Genomic DNA, 25,028 nt, shown 5'->3' with positions numbered 1-25,028 from the left:
CCTTCATCGTCTGTGTAGGTCGTGTTCAGTCACTCAACTTCTTCTCTGAACAAATCAACAATGCATGCACTTTGGTCTAAAACCCATCCTATACATGTTTGCTTTCTTTTTCTCCACAGTGTTTTAAATTCCATACTGTTGGCTAAGTTAATGATGTTACCCATGGAGTCACCAGGGAAGAAGCACACCAACATGTGAGATCCAAGGATTGCAAATAATAAAACCCCAATCCAAAGGAGGGAACGGCGTTGGAGCTTAAATTGTGAACACCCAGTTTGCAGAAGGCAGGCTCACGTTTTTGCTAGGAGCTTTGTAGCTTTATGAGATGTACCCTGGATTGTGCTAGATTCTCTAGGCTATCTGTGTAGTACCAAGAGATATTGGTAGTCAGCTCGTTATTTTATCTCATGGTCATACATGGAGACACAATCTCACTGATTGATAACTTTTGGAGACCTGTCAAAGTCCCAACCAAGTCCCCCATGCTCACGTCAGCATCTGCTCGTGGGCTGGTGGGTGGGTGGACCCAGGAGGGGAGCAGGTTAACATGTGCCTGGCATTCCTTTCAGGTGATGCTGCTTAGATAATCTCAGGCCACATGTGCCTCTTGACCTGTATAGGGTCACTGCACTGTTGAGCCCTGACTTATGTTAAATGCCTCTGTTGACACTTCTCTGAAATGAATGGGCTTTTTATTTCCCTGGTGGTTGCTGGCTTTGGGGGGTGGGGGGGGGCTGCCCGGTCATTAAAATGATGTTCACCTGAATGTGGCAGGATGACACACGGGACTCACAGTTAGCTGTTGTTGTTCCCAGGGCTGCTCTCACGGTTTGTCCCCAACAACGTTCTTTTGATTTTATTACGTTGCCCTTTCAAAGAAGAATGGACACCACCGGGGTGTGCGCTAAGTTTCACTGGTGTGTCCTTCTCTCTTCCCTCTCACACCTCCAAGTGAGGGTGGTGGGGAGGCCCTGGGCTTCATGAGCCAGCCAGGCATGGCACTGTCTTCTCTACTGTTGCACCTGAACGGGAGAGGTGAGCAATGGTCATTGGTGTGTGCGTTCAGGAAGCAAGTGCACCTTGGGGCAAGAGCACTGGCGTTGGAGTCATTTTTGTCGTGTTGTTAGGTGCTCGCTCATAGCAACTCCATGCACAGCAGAATGAAACACTGCCCAGTCCTGCGCCATCCTCTCAGATGTCCCTAGGCCTGAGCCCGTGGATGTAGCCCCTGTGTCCATCCATCTCGTTGAAGGCCTTCCTCTAGTTTGCTGCCCTTCCACTTTACCAAGCATGATGTCCTTCTCCAGGGACTGGTCTTTCCTGCCAATATGTCCGAATTATATAAGATGAAGTTTTGCCCTCCTTGCCTCTAAGGAGCCCTCCGACCTTACTTCTTCCAAAGCTGATATTTGTCCTTTGAGCAGTCCATGGTACTTTCAATATTCTTCTCCAGCTCCACAAGTCAAGTGCAAGAATCATTAGGAAGCATCGGAGTTTTCCTTCGATGACAGCTTTTCACATCACACATGTGCTGGCATTTACAGCTTTTACTGTGTTATTATCAAGACATACCTGATGTAGGTATGCTTGTGTGCATCTGTGCACATACATGTCTTTATTACTTTTGCCTCACTTTGAAGTAGACACTGTTGCCCTGACTTGTTTTCAGATCCAACTGGTTGAGAGACCGCTTCTTCATTTTCTATATTTCTGCACCTCGAAGGTGGGATCCGATACCACTCTGTCAGAAGAAGAGCGAAGACATAATGGAAGGAGTGGAGACTTGAAGTATAAACCAGGTGGCCCAGATGCTGCTTGCTGAGAGCCAGGACTACAACTCACCATGAAACAAACAAAAAACCAAAAATCCTGACCATTGAGCCGATAGACAACATCACGATCATTCGAGAAAAGATGGAAGTTCCTGGAATACTCAGTCAATACTCAGGGAAGCAGCGGTCAGGAAATACAACAACAATTGGGCAAATCTGCTGCACAAGACTTTTTGAAGGATTGAAGAGCCTGGATGTCACTTTGAGGACTAACGGTGTGCGTGACTCGAGCCAAGGTCATTTCAATTGGCTCACGTCTGCGTGATAGTCGGACAATGGCTAAGGATTAGGATGTGAGCAAAGATCATTGAAAGTACCCCGGCTGCCGGAAAACCCGACAGATCTTTCTCAGAAGAAGCACAGCCAGAATGCATCTTAGAAGCAGGGCTGGTTAGAGTTTATCCTCACGTACTTTGGACTGTCTGGAGAGACCAATGTCTAAGGAAGGACATCCTGCTTGGTCAAGCAGAGGCTCAGCAGTGAGATGCATGGGCTTCGGTCTCTCACCTTTTGGTTATCGGTGCAGCAGGTACTGACTGTTGGCACCAATGGTAGCAAATGGGAACTAGCTGCTGACCAGTTTTGCTTTGATGTCTGGTGAAACTGCCTTTGATGAAAGCAGCCATCATTTGCATGTCAACTGCGTGCTCGAGCCTTCCCGAGTAGGAGTAGGTGCGCCATGGCTCCCAGGGATCTTGTTTTCATTATTGACTTGCTTAGCAGAACCATTGCTGCGAGAGTACAAAGGCAGGCTTCAATGCAGCCCCAAACAAATTATTATACGTCTGGAATGAGTGGAATCTGAAAGAATGGGGTTTTATTTTACTTTGCCCTCGAGGTTTCTCTGAAGCATTGGGAAAGGAAAAATAAATATTTGCTTTCTTTCACAAACACACCACTTTCATTGTGTTCAAAGTGGATTGAAAAACAAGTCAATAAAAGGGCCCCATGGTACAAGGGGATCCTTTCTGTTGTTAATTTTACTGTTCAAGGCACTTAGCTTCTAAGAGTCCTTCCCCCTCCCACCAATACTTGGCTCATTTATTTCTGAACTCTTCAGCTTATAAACTTAACTGGAAACGCCATTGTCTTTGTTATTAACTTCATGTTTGTTTTCCCAACGCTCTGAGTCATGGGTTTTGTGTGTGGTGTGTGTACTCGAAGTCATCACTGGCGAGGTGATCCACATGTCGAGGATGGCACACGTGGCTGTCATGCAGACACGCATCTATTGCTCCAGTGCAAACAGCTGCTCCTGCTCTCTCCCCCCCTCGTCCCACCGGCCCCCCCATCTGTTAAACAGGTCCCATGTGCTCTCGTGCTTGGCATGCAAGGGGACGTTGGTTCCCTTCCTGCCTGGCATGCCTTTCTCCATCTTTGGTAACGTCTTCCTACCTTCTCTGCAGCCTCAGAGCTACTGCCAGTGGAAGTGCCGGGCCCACTCTTGGCCAAGATTTGGGCGCTCCATCAAGCTTTGCCAGTCAGAGCTCTCTGCCTGGGATCTGCAGATGGGCAAGTGGAATGGGGACAGTTCTAGTTGATTCCGGGTTGGCTTGTTAGTTTGGAGGGTTCGTGAGAATCTCAATAGTGCACTTTTGGTTAGATATACACTCACTTTTATTTTTTAACATGATCATTTATTTGCTTAATAAACACGTTTTCCATGTCTAGAGCCACGTTAGAAATCAAGACCCAATTCAGCAAGTCTCATTCTTCAGAGAACATCATCTCCACGAGGCTGGCCCGAAGACCCGCCGAGTCTACCAGGTGGCTCAGGTGTTCCGCCTTCAAGTAGTGATGGCGCTGTAGTTACTTTCAACCGTTTTCTGAAGTCATGATTTGGATCTTTCTGATCGAGTTTTTCTCCTACTTGGCCATCGATGAACCCACAACCTTCATTAATAAGCTTCAGACTCTCTAGAACAACTAGTAAAGTCAGCTGGCCATCAAGGCACCAGCTTGTCCCTCCTTAGAACTCGCAAAGTGAGCGGAAATGGTCTTCCCAGCGTGCTGCGTTACAGCCTGGTTGAAAGTGGACACATGCACTCACACACAGGGGACCGTCAGGAGAAAGTGCCTTGGACTACCAGAAGGGTCCGCCGCTGACCCACTGGGGGGGGGGGGGACCCACGTGGTCCAGCCGATTCTTCTTGACAGTTGCCTCTCAAGACTTTGTTTCCTGTTGATCTACTTCCTGGAGGCCCTCTGGCTCTTTCCTTTCCCACCCCTGGCATTTCATCCTGGTCTTCAGTTCTCTGTCGCCCTCTAAGTCTCCCCAATGCTTTCTCTGTTTGCTCAACTGAGCTCCTGTTGGCCTCTACCACTTGGGGAGGGCAGCGCTACCTACCTCTGTGTGCTCATTGGCAAGTGCACACATTCGACTCATTAGCATTTCGGTGGGACGGAGCCTTACAGATGAACTCCAGGAGCCTTCTAGTGAGACCTGAAAGGTTGCCGCCGGGCGCTTTCGTGGCATTATAATTGCACACACATTGAAAATGATGAAAAGAACCAGGAGCCAGAGATGGAAGGTGCCCATCCCCACCTCGTTCATACTCACCTGGTTGTAATAGTTAGAGCGAAGAGAGTCTTCTTCCTTGTAGATTTCTAGACTAGGCAACTTGATTAGCATTTCTACGTGCTTATTCCATGGGCATCTCAGGTTCAAAGTGTCCAAAACAAGACTCCTAATTTTCTCCCTGCTTGCTCCCCAGGGAGCCGAACAGAAGAGAGTTCAGAATAAGAAGCAAGTCCTCATTTTCACTTTGCTCCAACTTCTCTCCTGGCATCTTTAGTAGAAAGATGACATGTAACAGAATGATTTAGGAGCATATTTTTCTGGGAGCTTCTACACAGCTTTGATCTATCTATCTATCATCTCTCTCTCTCTCTCTCTCTCTCTCTCTCTCTCTAATCTATCTAATCTGTCATCTTCCTTCCCTCTTCCTTTTCTTTCCATCCATTCGTCCATCCATAGGTCCATCCATCCATCATGTTCTTCATTATGATCACATTATTACATTGGGTAAATAGAGAAGGGAAAAAGTAGTACCTAACACTCTCAAACAAACCCTGCTCATACTTGGGTGTGTTTCCTTTCCTGTAGTTTTACTGTGTTGTTAGTATTAGAGATGCGCGTTTCAGAAGCCCTGGTAGTGCTGTCAGGGAAGTGCTGGACTACTAGCTGCAAGGTCCTTGGTTTGAACCCAGCCACTGCTTCAAGGGAGAAAGCCGAGGTTCTCTGACTTCTTAAAGGTTCACACCCTGGATTACTCTAAAGGGTCCCTATGGGCCTGAACTGACTCAACTGGCGGTGAGTTTGTTGTTTGAGTTTATATGTACCTTTGATCAATAGTAGTTCCGTGTACTTTTAATCTTTCCTGGCCCTTAATCTTATATATTAAGCTGTCTCTGTATGGAATACCAGCTTGATGACCATCTTCCCAAAGGTTGGGTGTCCTCCTCTTAAGTGGCAATCATAGGGTCACCTGCCTGCTCACTCTCTGCACTTGCAGCCAGCTCAAGTACACCAGGAGCAGACGGATGTTAAACCTGCACTTGCCCCGCTAGGGGAAGAATTATCTGCAGCTATGGGAAACAGTGCCCCTATCTCCGAGACCTGCCCGGCGGAGGGTTTACCAGCGTTTGCAGTTCATGTGATTCTTTTGTTCCTAAAGGCAGGCCTGCTCAGATAGAATTGCTTATCACAGCGCAAATATCGCCAGTGTCAGAGCACTGGGAACCTAGTAAAATCTAAATCGGGCGCTCGCTCACCAGCATTTGAAAGGACAATGGGTATTTTTGTCTCTCACGTTGCTCTCCGCCCCCAGGCTCGGTGGGCAGTGAGGCATTTGGACGTGATTTCTCCCTCTGGGTTTCTGTGGGGGGACCTTTTCGGTCTCTGTCCCTGTGGATTCGTTGTCCTCCTTCACCGTCCCCCCATGCCACCCCTTCCAGCAGAAAGCGGTTGTGTTTGGGTTTCCACTCCTGGAGGGCCATCGCTGGCCTGAACTGTTTCCATTTATTTTATTTAGCAAATTACAAAGCCATTTCCAGTTATATTTGGTTTTGCAATTCCGTCTTTCCTCCGTTTCACAGAAACCATAAAACCCACATTGTCTAAAAACGCTGCGTCGAGTGAACTGGATTCAGCCCTCCTTGGAGAGCAGCGGAGGCTGGAGGCAGCCTGTATTATAAACACTTCCTGGGGGACCGTCTCTTTCTCAGAATTGGTTTTTGTCAAAGGCTGCTGGCCGGTTGTGCCACCTCTTCTGGGGTCCGTGACCTGAGCGCCTACTTGGACTGGGCTCTGCACGTGATGCCAGCATTTGTCTACATGCGTCAACGCCCCTCTCCTCTCAGCTCCCCGGCCTCTCCTCCTGCTGGTTCAGGCCTTGCCGTTATTTTTGAAGGACTGAAGCCATCGGGGGAGGCGGGGGCGGGCAGGCAACAACCAAGAATGTGGGTTTCAGAGTGAACATTTCGAATGTTAAACGTGGTGGTTTCCTGTCCCAGGAACACAGGCCAGCGGGACCCACGGTGCTGTGAGACGTGGAACTCTTCTTTCCCGTTAGAGTCAACGTCCCGGTCCCTGTCCGTGCAACTCTGGGTCTTCTCCTCACAGGCTTCATCAATCCTCCCCACGCTTGATTTTCGCTGACCTTTCCTTTTTCAGTGGGAAGAAAACGGAGCGCAAAGGGTGGGTTTTCTGCCAGGTTGTCCTTCCTGCTTGCCCCGCCTTTCACCGCAGACTGGGATAGATGGAGCTCAGAGGGAAGGCTTGCTCATGGCGGCCTGGCTGGGTAGGTGCTCACACTTTCAATCAGTGGTTCTCCACCTTCCTCAGGCTGCCACCCTTTCATACAGCTCCTCGTGTGGTGGGGACCCCCAACCATAAAATTACTTTCACTGCTACTTCATCACCGTCCTTTTGCTATTGTTATGAATCGTCGTGTAAATGTCTGATATGCAGGATGTCTTTTCATTGTTACAAATTGAACATAATGAAAACATAGTGATTCATCACAAAACAATATGTAATTCCAGATTGTGAAATATTTATTTTTAATGACAAATCAGTGAAATGTTGTCTTGAAGCATGATGCGGCATGGGTAACCGTCTTCATGCTGGGTACTCATAAGTGGGCGTATCTGCATGTGGACAGATCCGCCTGGAGGTAGATAGAGGAGCGGTGTCTTGGTTCCTCAGACCATCAGAAATATATGTTTTCTGATGGTCTTAGGTGACCCAGGTGAAAGGGTCGTTCTACCCCCAAAAGGGTCACAACCCGTAGGTTGAGAAGCGCTGCTCTAAATGCCGTTGGAGAAAACCCTACTGTGACCGTGTGGAATGACAGGGGAGTCCCTGGGATACTAACTGAGAGCTTGGAGGCTGATGATGCTCAGTTCGGAGGTGATTCAAAGGACAGACCTGGTGGTCCTCTTCTTACGGGGCCACACCTGGGACGTCCTGTCTGTGGAAGGCTCTGCTGCAAAGTTGAAGTCCCCTCAAGGGCAGGTGGTTTGGTGTTGGTCGGTTGGCCAAACCAAACATCCTTGTAGTCTCGACCCGGGACTTGGGGGAGAAGTAGGGGAGAATCTGAACCTTGCTCCCCCCTACAGAGACCACACACATCGTCATCTGCCATGTCGCCCATCACCCCTCCTGCACTCCCCAGATTCAGGGAGGGAAGGAAGAGAAGACGGAAAAATGTGGAGTGAGCATTCTAGTCACAATGCCGATAGGAGTCAGAAAAGCTGTCCATTTCTACTGGGATTTTATTTCGTGTTTATATGTATTGAACAGGGGATTTACATTTCAGACCATCGACTCTGCGTTGAACAGTTCAAATCACTCATCAACTGTGCCCCTCCCCCTCCCGTATTTGACTCTATGCCCCCCACCCTTTGATGTCTCTTTTCCCTCTTGTGGTCCTCCATCCTCCTTTCACCTAAGTCAACGCCTGTCAGCCCCTAGTCCATTGTTTCATCTCCCCACTCCCCCACGCCCTTGCCTTTCCTCTCTTGGGAGCCTCCGAAGTCAGTTCTCCTGGGTGTTCAGGGTTTAACCTTACAGCAGTGGTCCTCCTACAATATCTGTCCCTCTGCGAGTAATGAACTTCACTCAGCATAACGAACTCCACTTCACTCGGGTCCCCAGGCGCATCCACATCACAGGCTGCTTGGACATTGTTCATCATTGTTGCTTACGGATGCGCAGTCTTCCATTGTGTGTACAGACCAGACTATCTGTCCTTCTACTGGTAGGTATTTGGGCTGTTACCAATTTCTGATTGTTGTGAATAGTGCGACAACGAACATGGGAGTGCACATGTCTGATAGTGCTCTGTCTCTTGTTGCTGGGTCACATGGCATTTTTATGTCCTGTTGTTGGAGATTGCACCATATCACTTTCCAAACGATTGTAGACGTCGACAGTCCCACCAGCAGTGCAGGAGGGTTTCCATCTCTCAGCAGCCTCCCGGCCTTTGTTATCTTCTGCTTGTTGGTTTAATTGGGCTGCCATTGTCGGCATAAGGTGCTATCTCACCGTTACTTTGATTTGCCTCTGCAAGATGACGAATCATGGTGAGCACAGTCCCATGTTGGTTAACCTTTGGATGGCATTTTTGGTGAACTATTTGCTCATGTCTTTTGTCCACTTTTTAATTGGGTTATCGGATTATTATTATTATTTTAACCTTACAGTTTTGTATAGATTTTAGAGATTAGTCCCTTGTCTGTTTTGTCATTGCTAAATATTTTCTTCCCCAGTCATGGATTCTTGTTTCGCTCTTTTGATTTCTTTTTTGATGTACATAAGTGTCTTATCTTTAGTAGGTCCCAGTCTTCTATTTTGTCTTCTACTTAGTGTGCTTCCTTCCTTACACTTGAAAGTATGCTTATGCCCTGAAATAGGGCCCTTAAGTTTGTTGTTATTTTCTCATTGATGATCTTTATGGTCCTGGGAATTCATATTTCAGTCTTTAATCTATCTTGAGTTTGCTTTTGTATATGGGGTGAGGTACGGGTCCTGATCCATGCTTCTGAAATGGAGATCCAGTTTTCCCAGCACCATTTGTTGAAGAGACTATGTCTATCCCATTTCGTGTGTTTGGGTTCTTTGTTGAGGATTAGTTGTCTGTAGGTGGATGAATTTATTTCTGGGTTCGATAGGCTGTTCCATTTGCTTATTCACCAATCACTGTACCAGTGCCAGGCTGTTTGTGTCCAGTGGCTGTGTAAGCAGTTTGGGATCCAGTAGTGAGAGCCCTCTGAGTTTGTTCTTCTTATTAAGGCATTCTGTAGTTGACCTGAGCCTCGTCCCTCTCTCTTGGGATTTCAGATGAGAAATGTGATCACTTTTTGGAGGCAACTTCAGGGTCTGAGTAGTCCACCCCAGGCACGCTTACATTTTTTTTTTCATCACGTCCTCTGTGTTAGTCTGGGTTGACTAGAGAAACAAATTCATGGGCACTCATATATATGTAAGAGAGAACTTTATATAAAAGATCAATGGTACATTAAGATAACACCCCAACCCAGTGCAGATCAAGTCCTTAAGTCTGATATTAGCCCATATGGCGATACTAGTCCATAAATTCCTCTTCAGACTCACGCAGCCATGCAAAGACACTGAATGCAGGAAGATCACGGGCCAGTGGGTGAAAAGTCTTGTGGATCCAGTGAAAGTGGAAGCATCTCAACGCTGGCGTGGGTTGCCATGTGGCTCCTCCAGCTCTAGGGCTCTATCAGTGTAACTTCATGTGGCTTGTCCACAGCACTGTCTCACAGGGAGTGTCTGTGTCCCGTCTCCAGTGAGCTATTTATGTCCTTCATGCCTCCAAATGAGGTCATCAAACTGCGACCCGATTGACAGGTTAGACTCCACCCCTTTGCAAGTTGACAGATTACGTAACTTCCACAGCCTCACTGTACAGCACTCTAACTATTTCTTCACAAGCCTACCTCACCCATGACACCGTGAATGTGTCTGGATCAGTATGTTTAAAATAAAATTGTGGTAAATATATATGTAGTGGAATGGTTGCCATTTCAACATTTTTCATATGTACAATTCAATGATGTTAAGTTTGTTCATCAAATACTTAAACATTTTTTAATTGTGATTGGGTGAGAATTCATAGGGCAACTTGATTTTCTGCTCAACAATGCAGGCACTTTTCGCTCTGTGGCATTCATTGACAACCCCACAGTGTAAATGGATTCTTCCCACTTTCCTTATTCCCACTCACCCATCTTTTATGCTCCTTGCTGCTTTCGGGACTTTGTTCTTGGGCCAGTGCTGCCCCTTTGGTCTTGCATAGACAGCTGAGTGTTCTAAGGTGTACATCCCTCCCTGGTGCTGATCGTTCACCTTCCTGGAGAACAACTGTTTGACTGAATGTGGAGTCATGGGAGAGAGTTCATTTCCAACTTGAAGGGTGTCTAAGAACAATCGTCTCAGGGGTTTACCAGTCTCTATCAGACCTGTAAGTCTGGTCTCCTCCTGCTGTTTTGAGTTGTGTTCCACATATTTTCCCCCATTCTCTCCAGAACTTCCTACTATGATCCCTTTCAGAGCAGTCAGCAGGGGGTGGTCAGGCATCGTCTAGTTCCATCTAGTTCTTAGGGTCATGGAGGCTGGGATTCACTTGTCTTTGGGACTAATTGTTTCCACATGTCTTAAATTTTTTTTTCACTCTTCTATGTCCTGGGTAGGGTGAGGTCAATAGTTTCATCTTGGATTGCCGCTGGCAAGTTTTTAAGATACCAATTGCTACTCAAGCAAAGTAGCCTGTAGAACATTGTCTTACTCTCTCTGTGGATTGCATTGTGCCAGTTGATGCTAGTGTCTCCTGAGACTGGTTCCAACCCCCAAGCCCAGTAGCTCCTTCAGTAAACAAGTCATTGCTAAGAACCTCTCAATGACACTTTACCAAGAGCGGAAGCTGAGGCTCTGAAGTTTGACTTGAGGAGGTTGAGAGATACTTAAGGGCCCCTCTTTCCCAGCACCCCCATTTAGAGTTTCCTGTGCCCATGGTAAATTGCCACACACTGGGGGACTTGAAACAGCAGCGGTTTATTCTTGCACAGTCTGGAGGCCAGAAGTCTGAAAGATATTGGCGGTGATGTTCTCCCTTTCAAGGCTCTAGAGGAGTGTTATGTGTTGAACTGTGTCCTCCGAGATGTGTGTGATTAATCTTAACCTCTGGCCTGCAGTTATCACCTCATTTGGGGGTGAGTTGTCTGTGTTGTGTTAACAAAGCAGGGTTCACACAGGGTGTGTCCTGCGTCAGTCTCTCCTGAGATGGAAAAGGGATTAAGAAGCAAGCTAGGAAGCAGAGATGGGAAGAGAGATGCCATAGGGCATGAAGACACCTTTTCTCCCACTCTATCCAGAATCTCTTCCTATGATCCCTTTCAGAGCAGTCAGCAGGGGTGGTCGGGCACTGTCTAGTCCTTCTGGTGTCAGGGTCATGGAAGTTGGGATTCACTCATCTTTTGGACCATGGAGCCAAATCCCAGAAGAGACAAAGACCTTTCCTGAGAACCAACAGAAAAAGGAGGAGTTTCCCTTGAGCCAGTGCCCTGATTTCCAACTTCTAGCCTCTGAAACTGTGAGAAAATCACATTTCTGTGTGTTAAAAGCCACAAAGCCACCGTATTTGTGGCTTGCGGTTCCAGCTGTCACTAGCCGTGCAGAAGGTGGTGGGTTGAGAGCAGGAGTCTGAATTTCCAAGGTTGACGATTCTACCCTGTTGATGGACAAGGGCCAGCATTGCCTGGTCCTTCCAATTCCACCCTCCCTTCTATGCCTTCCCATCTGCAAAGAGAAGACAATGGCTTTTGTTTCCAATCTACACTGCTCGTTTTAATAAGGAACCTCTTCCCCCAAGGAACAGAGGCAAGCATCCGTGCTAGTTACTAACGATTTGTGAATGTTCATCTGGAAAACACCAACAACAACAACAACAACGACCTTATTCAACAGTTCATTCCTTAATACGGTGCTCGTTGCTGATGTAGTGACACTTTGGACGTGCCAGCTGTTGAACTGAAGCCCACGCCTAAGTGAAGGAAGGGCACGAGATGCTGGTGCTGCTGGTGTTAGTTGGCCCTGCCTCCTGGTGACCTTGCTTCAGGACTCGCCACCATCTTCATGATGGCCGTGGCTGTCAGGAGCCCAGGAGCCGGCTCCAACTGTGAGCTACCCGACGGACCACAGAAGGAAACACTGTCCCGTCTTGCCTCATCCCCGCAGCCAGGGCCTCGATCCATCTCGTCACAGGTCCTCTTTTTCATGTTCCCCCCCTCTTGCCCAGGCACTAGCCTCTCCTGACCACATAACCAAAGACAAGAGAAGTCTTGCCATCCCCACCTCCCAGGGGCATTCTGGCCAGACGGCGTCCAGAACCAATTGTATTGTGAGTGTGTTTGAATCCACTGTTGCCGCATCGGCCTGTTCCTTTGTGTTTGTTGACTCCGTCCTTTCCCAAACACGTCTGTCCGAGTTTAGCTTTTGTCCCTTCTTAACGGTGTGCCTGCATCAGACAGGGTTCTGCTGTGTGAGCCCTAATGTTTTCACTCGTTGATTTTGGCAAGTGAATCATCAGGCGATTCTTTCTAGTCTGCCTTGGTCTGAACGTTCTGCTGAAACCTGCCTGCCATGAATGGCTCTGCTGGTATTGGCAATCCTGGTGATGGAGCTTTCGCATCATAGCAACACACACCGGAGGACACACTGGCAGGGGCGTGGTGGGAAAGGACACCCCCTTTTCTTTCACGAAGACTGTTCTTATTCTTTGTTGAATCCTGGGGCCCTGTTAGCACTGACATCCTCACTGGAGCCAGATGCGAGGAGGAGTGGGGGGCAGGCTAGCTGCTTTGGAGAAGTTATTGCTTTTTGTTTGTTCCCCCATCACGTCTTATTGGCTTTTGTTTGCCTTAAGCCAAGGTCCAGCGGGGCTGAATCAACTGTTAAGTGGGTTCTGAAAGGTTTGGTTCACAAAGAATTCTCTAGAGCCACCTGGAGTCTGCAGTCGAAATGAAGAAACTTAAATCTACCATCTCACCCTCACGTAAGAGACAGGGATGGAAGCTCCTCCGTGTCTGAAGGAGCACGTAGGGCCGATTAGTGTCGGAAGAGGAGGTTCCACGTCTTGGCTCCCCTGCTAACTGGAGAGTGACCTCAGATATGCCACTTCAATTTTGTTGGGCTTCAGTTTCCTTATTTCACAAGGGTTTAAAAAAAACCTGTCAACTCATCTAGTTCTGAAACCCAACGCTTTCTGTGACTCTGATGCTAGTTTCTTGTTCTAAAATCAAGTTCTGGGATCCATATCTTGGCCCTCACTGCTTGTGAAACTAGCTTGGAAGACGGGAATTGATCATCTGCAAGGATACCCATCGTTCACCCTGCATCCACTGCGCTTCCCAGCAGACCAGAAACAGAATTCTCTGAGATTGCAGTTGGGAGTTCCAAGTTGTTTTCCATAGTGAACATTCAGGATATTGTCAGGGTCTTAGCTACCTCCATCTCTCCACCTGGATCTTTCATACCTGAGATGGCTTCCCTCAAGGCAGGAGTGATATAATAGCAAAAAAGATAGAGTTGTATTAACCATGCTGGATGCTGTCCTAGCTGCACTCCCCACCGTGGCTCGAGACAAGAGCGTGGCATTGTTTGTACAAACAAGAACAAGAGTGGGGTTCCCAGTCTAGTGCCTCTACTGGAAAGAGAGCCTCTTCTCCAAGCTGCACCCACGCCTCTTCATCATACGACATCACCTCAGGGTCTATGCTTCTATCCTGGGAGAAGGGGAGGGAGGGAGGGAGGGAGGGAGAGAGAGCGAGAGAGCAAGCTCCAAAGATGGTGCCCAACCCATCTGCAAAGGATGATGGGAAGGCAGCCTTCCAGAGTTGACCAGGAAGAAGAACTAGGTGTGCTGAGCATGTAACATGACCTCTGCCTCCACACATTGAAAAAGCCAAGGTCAAATGAATGCACCTTCCACACTCAACAATGCAGCTGGGCACATTTGAGCAGAAAACGGTCCGAAGACACGGAGGGACGTGTGCCTTGTATCATCCCTGACCACAGAAACGTTTGTTAGCCCAAGGCTCTGGCTCTCCATTTGCATTGCTTTCCGTTCTCCTGGGAATCAATGGGAAATCTTTTAGGTAGCTAATAGATTCTACTTTTCAAGGCCTAGAACCCCCTTTAAAAGGGAACCCAATCCTGTCTTAGGAGAAGATGCTAAGGGTAATAATCGTGAGACCAGACAACATCTATCAAGGTTGGCATGCACTTGGCAACTGTAGGGTAGCCCCGGGGTGGTAGTGGTCCCATGTCGGCCTGCTAACTGCAAGGCCAGTAGCTGGACACCACTCGCTGCTTCTCGGGAGGAAGGTGAGGTTTTCTCTTCCCATAAAGAGTTACTGTCTTAGAGACCCACAGGGGCAGCTCTACCATGTCCCATAGGGTCACTGGCACTGAGTTTGGGTTTTTTTTTAAATAGGCAGGCTTTAAAAAACAGTTGTGTGGTGTTGTTCTGGTGCATGGGAACTCTCTGGCTATGAGAGTTGTTGGTGCCATTGAGTCGCTTCCAATCCATAGCGACCCTATGCACAACGAACCAAACCCCACACGTTCCTGCGCCATCCCCACAATTATTTCCACGCCTGAGCCCGTTGTTGCAGCACTGCATCTCCTTTATGGCCCCCCTTTCTTCACAGCCCCTTTACTGTGCCAAACACGATGCCCTTGTCCAAGGAATGGCCTCTCGTGACAATATGCCCAAAGCATGCCAGATGCAGTCTTGCCATCCTTGCCTCTAAAGAGCACTCTGATCCTACCTCTCCCCAGATAAATTGGTGTGTCTTTTAGCAGTCCATGGTACTGTCAATATTCTTCTCCAGCATCACAATTCAAATGTTTCTATTCTTCTGTGATCTTCCTTATTCAGTGTCCAACTTTCACGAGCATATGAGGCAATGGAAAATACCATGGCTTGGGTGAAGCACAGCTTAGTCCTCAAAGTAACACCCTCGCTCTTCAGTACTCTAGAGAGGCCTTGTGCAGAAGATTCACCTACCGCAACACGTCTTTTGATCTCTTGACTGCTGCTTCCATGAGCATTGAGTGCGGATCCGAGCGAGACAAACTCCTTGACCACTTCAATCTTCTCCCCATTGATCGTGATGTTACCTCTTGGTCCAATTGTGAGGATTTGGGTCTTCTTGACATAGAGTCACAATCCACACTGCCAGCGGCTCAGGCTGGATTCAGAAGATGTTGGACAAGGTGATCAGAGTAGGGCTAGAGTAAAACCATAAGCTCCAATGACTGACATTTCAGAAGCAGATCTTTCTTCCCAAATATCTCAGGTGGCTTCGAACCATCCACCTTTTAATCAGTAGCCTAGAGCTTACTAGTTTGCATTACTCTGTGGCCCGGGCATCTATCCTGGGCTAGACATCCATAGGAAAATCCTCTAGCGTCTCTAAACAATGATACAGTATGTCGGTGAGGTTGTTTGGCTGGTAAGTCTTTTGCTAAATGGCTACATTTCTTGTGGACTGCTGTGAGATAGGGAACTATTGATGTGATTTCTTATCAACAATATCTGTTATCTTTCTGCTGCCTGCCCTCTCTTTAGCACAGTTTCAGTGATGATATTTCCATGGTTAAAATCTCATTAAAGCCCGTGTTTTGCTCAGGGTTCCACAATGCACCGAGAGCTGGCATCTGCCGGCCCAGAGTTCCTTTTGGGAATTTGATTTCATTAATACTTTACGGTGAGTGGCCTTTAATTAATGTTAAATGAAAATGGGATTCTAAAAATGTTCCAGAGGACTTTTTACTCGGATGTCAACATAATTTCCAGTGATTAATAAGCTCTAAATGACCATTGAGAGAGATGTCTCGAGTTCCATTTGGATCATAAGGCATTAACTAGAATGTGTTTATGATTTTAAAAAGGAGAGAGAGAGAGAGAGAGAGAGAGAGAGAGAGAGAGAGAGAGAGAGAGAGAGAGAGAGAGAGACCCTTGGGAGAATAACATAGCTGATCTCATCAGTAAGAAAGTAGCACTTCTGTTGAACAAGTGGTGTTTCCGGAACTTGTGGACACTCGTTCAAGACTGCTGGGGGTCTGCATGGTGGGGTTCAAGGGCTTCCTTTAAGGAGACCTGGAGCCACAGCCAGTGAAGTGTTGGACTGCTAACGGAGAGGTCAAGGGTTCAAACTGACCAGCCAATCCCTGGGAGTAAGCGGAAGCTGTCTGCTTGAGTAAAGATTTACAGCCTGGAAATTCCATGGGGCCCGTAGTTCTACTCTAGGCTCTGGGGGTGCCAGGGACGCCACCAGCGCCATCACAAGACACCTTGAGTGGCTTTTGCATTCATCTCTTTTCACTGCTTCCCACCTGCTCAGTGCACACAGGCACTCACCTCCGTGTGGACTCCACCTCCCTACCTCACCTTGAGCAGGCATCTGGGTAGATCATATGTCTCTAAGGGATCTGAATCTGGTCTCTCGAGGAACCTGGGTATCAGAGGGCCAGACAAGACCCCCCCCCCAACACACATACAAGGACCTTGACTGATGGTCCCTGAGGTGGCTGGGCAGCCTGGGGAGCACTTCCAGTTCATTGCACAGAGGGGTGGAGCAGGGCATGTCAATCCGGAGGAAATAAAACTCTTCCCCCAGCTGTCATTTTGTGTGACGGTGGCATCGGTGATCATCTCCTCTGGGTGGTGTGGGATGTACGGGGCAGGGGCCTTGTCCTCGGGGTATAGGGGACCCCTAGGAGTGGGGCAGGACTGGCTCAGGGCAGGATCTCAGCACCACTCCATGTTGGAGGGAAGGCTTCCTGTGGGTCCTGGCAAATCGGGTCTTAGAAGCTGCTGGTCAGTGGGTGCTGCCCGCTGGCTCTGTCTGGTAGTTTTAAGGTTACTGGGCTACCTGGGGGGGGTGACATTGAAGAGAGGGGCCTTGTTGCCAGGCTGCCCCTCACTTACTTTCACAGAACCCTCTGCAGGGACAGTCCCTGCTCAACCTCAGAGCCAGAGCAGAGAGCATCTCCGTGGCAACGGTGGGCTTAATTGACTGAATTTTCGAATGGGCCCTCCTGGAGTGGCCTTGTGACCATCACTGTGTTCTCTCAGGGCTGAGGGACAGGGGGTCTCTGATTTCCCTACCTTCCTGCGGACCACAGCCTCCACAACCTTTCTTCTCGCTCGTGCACGTGTGTGTGTGAGGGTATGTGCCTCTGGGTGTTTGGGTGTGTGCCTGTGTGCACAGGGCATTCGCACATATGAATGTTTCTTGTATGTGTGGCTGATAATTCTCTGCATGGGCGAGTCTGAAGGTCTATGAGGTTGGGTTTGTGCACGTGAGAGGGACTGTGGGCCCACAGGGGTGTAGCGGTGTGCACGTGGGTGTGTCTGACTATGGGATGTGGATGCCTTTGTGTATACAGGTACAGGTGTGTAAGAATGAGGGTGAGTCTGTGTACCATGAGAATGTGTGTGTGACTGTGTGTCTGTGGAATATTTATCAGTCAGTGGATGGGGATGGGGGTGTGTGTGTGGTTGTGTGCATACGTGTAGGTGTGGACACACTGGTATGTGCCTTGGTGTGAGCGTGTGTCTGTGAGGCTATGTGGCTAAGTGTGAGTGTGTGCCTGTGTATGCAGATATCGATTCCGACTCAAAGCAACCCTGTAGGACAAGGCAGAACTGCCGCTGTGGGTTTCCGAGGCTGCCAGTCTTCCCAGGAGCAGACAGCCCCCTCTTTCTCCCGAGGACCGGCTGGCCTTCTGGAGGCCAGCCAACTCGTTGCTCTGTCCACCCCTAGGACTCTTGTCTATCTGTGTGTGTGATGCGAGTGAAATTGTGTTCTTGTGTGTGAATGGGACTGCACGTCTGCGGCCGGTATGTGTGTGTATGTGTGTGTGTGTGTGTGATTACATGTGTCTTGTGCACATGGATGTGCATGTGTGAGAGACCATGCTTCTGTCTGTGAGTATAATCATGTGTTTGCAGGGCTGAATCGTCCGTAAGGACCAGCCTGCCTCTTCGTGCGCGAGGATGTCTCTGTGTGAGTGTCAGGAGTGTGAGTCGAGTGTGTGCTGGGGCCCCAGCACTGAAGTGGAGCAAGATGGCGGCCCCTCAGGGGTGCGGTACCCTGTGTCTCTGCGCACGCTGATAGCATCACTCTGGCTTCCCAAGTCTGGCAGCAGGAGACACAAAATTAAACACAGACGCTCTGGTGCCAAAACAAAATCGTGGAAAGATTTGAAGCCCCCGTTCCCTCAACGTACAGCCTATCAAACTGGGAACAAGCCCGGCTTTGTTTTCCTCCCTGCACCCAACGGGGGCTGAACAGTCTGGAGCCACGTTGGTTCTGATAGAAGGGCTTGCTCCACGCCAGGGAGCTGACAATTGCTGAAACCCAAAGCTGAGTAGAGACAGCCAGATGGGCCTGGGGGGCAGGGGGCGCGTAGATGATGAGAGGTGAAAAGGACATTCTCACTCCGAGCTAGGACTGGGGGTGGCCTGGTGGTCCCACTCTGGGAAGCAGAGGACGAGCAGGGACAGGGGCTGGGCTGGGAGGTGGTACCTATGACTAAGACGACACAAAGGAATGGGTTTCAGAGGAAAGTGCTGGCGGCCCAAGCCTTAATTTCATGGCCGGGGAGCAAAGGGCCAGTGAAGTGGCTTCCTGTGTGGTGGGGGCCCGGGCAGAGTGGGGGACACGTGGGCCTGACTCCTGGCCCGCGGCCTCTGCAGCCGAGGCCACCCAGGATGGTGAGGGACACTTTCTCCTGGATCGCCATGCGCCAAGGTCACTTCCCGAGAGCCAGCCCTCCTCCTTCCCTGCAGCGCTTCTTTCGCCCTGGTCTCCACCCCAACTTCCACCCAGGCTCCAGTTCTGCTTCCATTCTGCTTTCTGCACAACACCAGCCCAGGAGGCTTACACTGATGGAGACCAGCTCCTCCCGAGGGGTTGACCAGGGAGCCCACACCTGCTGACCCCAAGTCCCTTGTAGGATGGTGGAAAGGTATGAGTCTGTGTGTGTGTGAGTCTGTGTGTGTGAGAGGCTGTGTGTGTGTATGAGTCCGTGTGTTTGTGTGTGAAGGTGTGTCTGTGTGTGATGGTATGTGTCCATGTGTGAGGGTGCGTGTCCATGTGTGAGACTGTAAGTCTGTGTGTGAGGGTGTGAGTCTGTGTGTGAGGATGTGTCTCCATGTGTGAGTGCATGTGTCCGTGTGTCAGGGTGTGAGTCTGAGTGTGAAGGCGTGCATCTGTGTGAGGACATAGGAGGGATTTGTGGGAGGGTTTCACAAGATCTGAAGGAGGAGCAGATGCTGGTGGGCGACTTGGGGGGGTCCCTCAGCTGAGGGCCCCTCATATCTGGGTGAACTCCACTGTCACCCCATGAAGCAGAAGTAACCACGCCTTCACCAGGGCCCACTAAGACTAGATCCTGGGCTCTCGCCCCAGTGAGAATGGCCGTCAGACTAGGCCAATGGCCCACCCCTCATTCTGCTCCAACCCACCGCACCCAAAGGGGCTCCCCCTGTTTGGGCCACCTGCCCTCGGACTTTCCTCGGTCCACAGAGAAATGGCTGTGCCTCACTCAGACAGTGACCACTCAGCCCCTGGCCTGGTCACCATCGAGTCTGGCCCTCAGAGCTACAGCGCCATCTTTGCTGCCGAATGGCTGACGTCTCAGGTTCAAAGGTAACGCTTCTCTCTGTGGCTTTTGGCCCAGAAAGCGTTGGAGTCTGCGTCCTGTGTCTTGGAATCTGAGCCGACATGGGGTGCATTCAGAGAGGGGATGCTCTGCAGCTGTGGACGAGTGGGGCCAAACTGTACCAAGGAGCGATGTCCCGATACTGTCCTTCTGCCGTGAGCCTTGTTGAGTGGAGATGGCCAACTGGAGCGGCACACGGATTGTCTGACCCGTCGTGCCGAGCAAGGAGTGTGTGTGCACCCCATTGTCATGAATGCTCACCCAGGGAGCGTGGGCTTTGGGGACCTGTGAGTCGTACTCTGCGGATCTCTGTTGGGCGTTGGTGGTTTGTCCCTTTCTCTTTCTTTGCCTCTCTCTGCAGTGAGTATGAAAAATTAAACGTTTTAAGACCAAAAATATCTTTTTAAAATGATATAGGTACGTATTGAGTCAGGTCAGGATGTCAGGTCTCTGTGGGGAGGCTTTCATTTGAGTGACTGAGCAGGAAGACAGGTGTTTAGGAGATTTGACTTTGAGATGTGGTTTTTCCCGCCACCCGCGTTTGTACCAGGGACCTCTTTTGGTCATTTCGGTGAAATGTAGAAGTCGCTTCTTGGAACCATGGCTTTCCATGCATAACATAAGACGCACATCCTTACCAAACCCAAACCAAACTCACGGCCATCGAGTTGATTCTGACTCACGGTGACCCTGTAGGACTTAGGAGAACTGCCCCTGTGGGTGTCTGAGGCCGCAACACTGCAGTTTTCTGAGGCTATAACTCTACAGAGCCTCACCCTTCTCCCTTGGAGCTGTTGGCGGTTTTGAACTGTTGATCTTGTGGTTAGCAGCCCAATGGGTCACCACGACCCCACCAGGGCTTCCTCTGGTATTACAGAAATGCAGGACATATTAAAACCTAACTATCAAAGTGTTAAGAAATAATTTGGCGATACAATAATAGATGTGCTTCTCAGAAGGAGGCCCGGTGGCGCCAGGGGATACACACTGGGCTGCCCACTGCAGGGCTGAGTCGGCTCTGACGCCTGGCGAGTCCACGGACCACAGTGAACGTCTGCCCGGGCCTGTGTCGTCCTCACAATCCCTGTGTTATCTGCGTCTATTGTTGTAGCCACTGAGCTCATCCATCTTGTTGAGGATCTTCCTTTGTTGTTGTTGACTTTACCAAGCGTCACGTCCTTCTCCAGGGACCGTTCTTGTTAGGGAGCTAGCTTAGGGACAGGAGATTTCCCTTCCATGCCTGCAAAGGGCCCCATGAAGGAGGTTGGAAAGACATCAGGCAACCATTAGACACCTATGGAGACCCCAAGGTGAGCATGTTCGTACTCAAGCCCCCAGCCAGGTGGAAGGTACACCTGGGAGCCCAAACTAGACCCAGGTTCATGACGTCACATGGGTGGGCTTAACTTATCCAATGGGGTCAACCAATACCATCAATTACACCCCAAGCCAGAAGGCTATCTCCCACCCTGCTCCTGGTCAGAGGCAGGGGAAGGGAGGGTCTCCCTCCACACTCCCCTCCCCATGGGGGCACACATACACCCGCTCCGGGCCTGCTCAGGGCCCACGGCCTCTGGACCCACATGCTCTTAGCCTCTAGGGTTCTTGGGCTTCTGGCCTCCCAGGATGCCCCACCTAAGCCCCAGTTCTGCACACATGGTTGCTCTTCTCCACGTGGTTGTTTGGACCCAGGGGTGAACCCCTTTTAGACTGTAAAACCTGAAACTTGTCCTGTTCTTCATAAAATAAAACAAAACAAACCAAAAAAAACCCTCTTGGATTATAAAATAGGCTTCGACGTGAACTCTTTCATTGCGTGAAGTCAAGAGTGGAGGTACTACCCTCCCCAGAAGCCCAGCAGCCTCTTCTGATAACACGTCTGAGGTTTGGGAGATGAGCTCTCGCCATCCTCTTTGATAAGGAGCATTCTGGCTGCAAGTCCTCCACGACAGAAGGATTTGTTCTGTTGGCCGTCCGTGGGCTTTCAGTCTTCCTCACCCACGTGTCCTTCAAATGCGTCCATCACACTGCGATGCTGCCACCTCCCTTCTAGGTTACGCACCTTCCTTCCCCAAGCACAGGAGGCGTTTGAACATATCATGGCTTGGGCCACGTTCACCTCAATCCTCACACTGACGTCCTTGCTCTTCAATACTTTAAAGAGGTCTTGTGTCACAGATCTGTCCCATACAGTGTATCATTTGATGTCTTGACCGCTGCTAGCTTCCACGAGGGTTGATTCCAGATCCATACGAGGAAATCCTTGCCAACTGGAGGCTTTCCTCCACGCACCACCATGCTGATTGCTGGTCCTGTTGGGAGGTTTCTGTTCCCTTGGCCTGGAGTTGTCGTCCATTCTGAAGGCCGTTGTCTTTGATCTTCATCATTAAGTGCCTCAAAAGTAGTGAAGACGAAGGGGTAAGCGGTTCCCTGTCTAACATCATAGACCCTTGTTTGAATTTCCTAGTGCTTGTAACTAGCTGTGAGACTGAGTCCTAGTGTGCCCTCTCAGCCTCACTCTCCATCCGTAAAACGAGAGGCCCTGAGATGGCAGGCCTGCAGCATCTTCCATGTCAAGCGTGACTGGTAGTGACGTGGGGGCTTAATGAAAGCACTCTGTGAGCTCCGTGCACTCAGTGGGAAAGGATGCCAGGGAGGATTAGCGCTCTCTGCTGTGGGTATGGGGCGGGGGTGAGGAAAGAGAGCCCCGGGCCTTCATTTCCAGTCTTGTGCTTGATGAAAAAGGAGCCCTGGTGGTGTCGTAGGTTCTGAGTGGGGCTGCTGATCAAGAGGTTGACAGTTCAAAACCACCAGCCACCCCATGGGAGAAAGATGAGGCTGTCTACTCCCCTAAAGCACAGTTCCACCCCATCCTCTCGGGTCACTATGAGCTAGAACTGACCAGAGGGCAGTGGGTTGGGTTTGGTTTCCAGCTGTGACATTTTATTTCATTTAACTTTTTTGGTAAATAGGGTAAAGGTTTTCAGAGCATGGCCGTTTCCCATCCAACAGCCCAGCCGCTCGTTTCATCCCAGGATCCCCGAACACAGCATCGCATATGCCACCTCCTCCTGGCGTTGCCTGGTCAACTTTGATTTTTGAATGAGTCTGAAATGAATTACTCTCTTCTGACTCTAAACAGATCTTCTCTCCAACCACAGTTAACAAGAATGCAAGGATATCTGAGCACTTCCTGAGGGTTTGATATGTGTGTGTGTGGGGGGGGGGGGTTGTGGGGGGATGTTGGCGCCCCCAACACTGTAACCCCATGGACCCAGCTACTGGTGGAATTTTATGAAATGAAGTTGTTAGCTTTACCTGGGGCTTCAAGGATAGGATGGTTAGTGGGAACAGATTGTCTAGAAAGAAAATAAGAGTTAGTCAATAGGGCCTTACCAAGGAGCCATCTGGAGGTTTATTTACATAAGAAAGGGGGGACCTTGGTATTTCCATGCTGGGGTTTGTTTCTCTTGCCCGCAGGGGTGGGTTTGTCAGGAACACACATTGAGCTTTTTAGGGAGGAATGCCTAAAGCAAGAAAAAACAATGCTCATTTGGTTGGTTATTTGGGGAATGAAGAGGACAGAAGGAGGGTCTCTCTCTCACACAGTTTCTGAATGAATCTCATCGTGTGGGATTTAAAAGCACTTACAAGGACCTCACACCCTGGCTTTGAAGTTAACTGTTTCCCCAAATCGCCAAATGAGAAAGGCTTTCCCATAACAAGGTCCAATCTGGAGACATTTGACCATCACTAAAGGACAGCAGCAGGAAGGCAGAATCACATGGCAGGGGCCAGACGTTGACCTGGTTGGACTTGCTGTGGAACAGGGACCCTCTGGGCCCCAGAGAGCCCTCTGCAAAACCTCTGATCTCCCTCCTCCAACTTGTGCCCTGTCCTGTTGTCCCCTCTCCAGCTTCCCGCCACAACCAAATCCTGGTGGAGTCTTGGGGACCCATTGGGCTGCTAACCACAAGGTCACAATAGTTGAAGACCTCCAGCTGCCCCACGGGACAAAGCCGGGGTGGGTAGGTGGGCTTTCTGCTCCCTGAACAAGATACAGTCTTGGGAGTCACAAGAGCGGCTCTGCCCTGGTCTTCAGGGTCGCCATGGGCCAGCATCAACTCGAAGGCAATGAGGTAAGAAGCCACCAGCAATATTGGTACCTGGACGACAGGCCACCCAGAGCGGATCAAAGAAGAGCAGGGCTCCCACAGGCCAGTGAGCTCACCTGCAGAGCTCGCCTGCACAGGAGGGTGACACCCGGCGGGCAGACCCGAGCCATCCTGTCTGCTGCAGCCACAAGCGACAACCGCCGTGTCTGCACAGGCATGGCTCAGCCCATAAAACAGAGATGAATGGGCTTCCCTGACAGGAAAGTAGTCCCCTGCTCCCGGCCTGGGCCGGGCTATAAAGTGAGGTGCGTGTTTGTTCTGGAAATTATATAGCTCAAGGCAGCAACATTTTACAAGGGCAAGAAGAGGCAAGATCGAGAAGGCTGCATCGGCCTGCTGCCTGGGGCCCCAGAGTCAGAAACAGCTGCAAAGAGGCCAGGGACTCAGAGCTGGAAGACGCCCAGCAATTCAGCGCCATAGGCATGGAGGATAATTACCTGCTGACAGGTTACTGGTGTGTACCTGCATAGGTGTGTGTGTGTGTACATTCGGGCTTTGGTTAACCCTGTCTTTACAAGGCCTTTGGGGACGGAGTCTCTACCTGAATACCTGGGCAGGAGTAAAGACCAGGACACTTACCACCTGTACCATAAGACCTGCCACTTAGTCCGACAGCATCCACGGTACAGGAAACCACACTTTCAGGGGGAGTAGAGGTACCGAAGCAGGATTCTGGGCCCTCACCTGGCTTGGAGGAGATGTTTCAGGATTGGTCTATGACAGTGGTTCTCAAACTTCTTCATGCCGTGACCCTTTCATACAGGTCCTCATGTGGTGGTGACCCCCTCAACCATAAAATTATTTTTGTTGCTACTTCATCACTGTCATTTTGCCACTGTTATGAGATGGGCGACCCCTGTGAAAGGGTCATTTGACCCCAAAGGGGTCGTGACCCACAGGTTGAGAACCGCTGGTCTATAAAGAGTGAACGAATAGCACAGTGCCTGACCAACCAACTAGAAGAGTCGAAAGCCAAAACTGCCTTCCACTGAGTTGATTCTGACCCCTAGTTAACCCTAAAACTGCCCCCAGAGGGTCTCTGAGACTGTACCTCTCACCAGGAGAGAGCCTCCTCTTTCCCCTGTAGAGTGGTGGGTGGTTTCAAACTGCTGACCTTGTGGTCAATGGCCTGAAGAGTAGCCCACTGTGCCACCAGGGCCCCTCTGACTGGAAGAGGGGGAGGGAAACAGCCAGCCAGGTGGGAGCTCTTGGCTGGGCTTGGGAGCTGAGCTCCTCCTGCCCCCGAGACTCTGAGCG

The sequence above is a fragment of the Tenrec ecaudatus genome, chromosome 16 (assembly GCF_050624435.1).
Source record: "Tenrec ecaudatus isolate mTenEca1 chromosome 16, mTenEca1.hap1, whole genome shotgun sequence".
NCBI lineage: Eukaryota > Metazoa > Chordata > Mammalia > Afrosoricida > Tenrecidae > Tenrec > Tenrec ecaudatus.
Note: the sequence above shows the minus strand (reverse complement) of the source record.